The sequence below is a fragment of the Propithecus coquereli genome, unplaced genomic scaffold (assembly GCF_000956105.1).
Source record: "Propithecus coquereli isolate 6110/MARCELLA unplaced genomic scaffold, Pcoq_1.0 Scaffold113, whole genome shotgun sequence".
Lineage (NCBI taxonomy): Eukaryota > Metazoa > Chordata > Mammalia > Primates > Indriidae > Propithecus > Propithecus coquereli.
This window is the reverse complement of record NW_012135303.1, coordinates 1,814,612-1,816,747: the sequence shown is the minus strand read 5'-3', so window position 1 is coordinate 1,816,747 and position 2,136 is coordinate 1,814,612. Positions and strand designations below refer to the sequence as shown.

Here is a 2,136-nt window from a genome sequence, read left to right as displayed (position 1 = left end):
GGCCTCCCAGAGTGCTACGATTACAGGTGTGAGCTACCACCCTCAGCCTCTCATATATTCTTTACCCAGTTTCAGAAGTTGTTTACATTTTGCCCCACTTGCTTTTGTCATTCTTCTTCTTTCTATTTGTCTATCTATTTATTCATCCCTGCCTCCCCCTTTCCTTGAACCATTTGAGAGGAAAGTAGACATTTTGCCTCTTTACCCCTAAATATTTCAGTTTGTATGTCCTAAGAACAATAATATTCTCCTATACAGTGACAACATAGTTGTCAAACTAGGGAAATTAAACATTGATAGAAGCCTATTAGCTCATCAAGCGCCCATATTCAAATTTCTTCAATTATCCCCATAATGTTCTTATATTAATAGCTTGCCAGCCCCCCACCCCCAATCCAGGACCCAACTCAGGATCACTCATTACTTTTAGTGATCAAATCTCTTTAATCTGGAACAGTTCCTCAGCTTTTCTTTGTTTCTTGACCTTGATATTTTTGGAAAGTATAGCACAGTTATTTTATAGAATATCCTTCAATTTGAGTTTGTCTCATATATCATGAGTAGATTCAAAATCTGTATGTTTGACAGGAATCTGGTATTTTCTTAACATTACTAGAAGTTGTCAAAGGAAAGTTTCAGACCATAAGCAGTACTTAATATCCTTCCTCAAATGATCTTTTATTGTCTAAAACACCAAGGGATTGCAATTGTTCAGTCATGCCACCAGGAATAACAACCAGTTTGTGAATTCAGAGGCAGTGACAACTGCATCAGGGCTGGTACTTGGCTGACAACAGTGGGGAGATGTCATCAGTTGTAAGACGAATACTTATTTCACAGGTGTTAAAACATGAAAAAGTATACACCTCACCTTCAATTGCATATAGTATTTCTGAACTCCCTTCCAAAAAATTGTCCTGATTATTTTCCTACCAACATTAGAATGCTTGTTCCGTGTCCTTTTGACAACATTTAAAATTGTTGGTCCTGTAAATATGTGCCTATGTGATATGTCAAAAATGGCATTTTATGATTAAAATTTATAATTCTTTTATTTGTTAAGTTAAATGTCTTTTTATACTTTTGTCAAAACTTGTGTTTCTTTTGTGGAATGCTTTCTCATGTCCTTTGCCTATATTTCTACTAATGCTTTCTTTTTCTTACTGATCTGCAACAGCTATTTATTTTTATCTCAGTTTTCATTTGCTCTTACTTTTTTTTTTTTGTCTTTTTGAGATATGTTCTCTGTTACCCAGGCTAGAGTGCAGTGGTGGTATCATAGCTCACTGCAACCTCAAACTCCTGGGCTCAAGTGATCCTCAGTCCCCCTAATAGCTGGGACTACAGGCAGAAGCCACCATGCCCGGCTAATTTTTCTATTTTTTGTAGAGACAGGGTCTAGCTCTTGCTCTGGCTGGTCTCGAACTCCTGGCCTCAAGCAGTTGTCCCACTTTGGCCTCCCAGAGTGCTAGGATTACAGGCGTGAGCCACCACACCTGGCATACTTTTACTTTTGCTGATAGTGTTTTTCGGTATCATAAATGTTAATATTTTTATGTAAGTTAATCAATTTGACTTTTTCATAATGAATTTTTACTCTGTGCTTTTTATCATGCTTAGAAACTCCTTCCACACTTTAAGGGTATTCCTAATATAAACATTTAGTATACATTTTAAAACTATTTATAATAGTTTAATTTTATGTTTAAATAATCTGAAATTTATAGCTTTTAAGGTAAGAGTTGAGGACTCTTAGTCTGAGCAACATAGTGAGACCTTGTCTCTATAAAAAAAATTTAAAAGTTAGCTGGGTAATGTCTTTTCTCAATTTTTTTCTTATATCTTTTATTTTTTCCCCTTCGTTTCTTCTTTTTTGTTCTAGTCTCTCTCATCCTAGCCAGGTAATCTCTTGAGCCCAGGAATTTGAGGTTACGCTGAGCTATGAACAGGCCACTGCACTCCAGCCTGGGCAACAGAGCAAGACTCTGTCTAAAAGAAAAAAAATAGAAAGGCCAGGCATGGTGGCTCATGCCTATAATCCTAGCACTTTGGGAGGCCAAGGCAGGAGGAAAGCTTGAGGCCAGGAGTTTGAGACTAACCTGGGCAACCTAGTGAGACACTGTCTCTACAAAAAAA

The 2,136-nt window shown here is 37.1% G+C and overlaps 1 protein-coding gene across 1 annotated transcript in view; it reads left to right on the top strand.

The window, feature by feature from the left end:
• Positions 1 to 2,136, top strand: part of LOC105819053 (cytochrome P450 20A1) — a 47,055-nt gene that overhangs the window by 22,274 nt on the left and 22,645 nt on the right. The window lies entirely within an intron of this gene.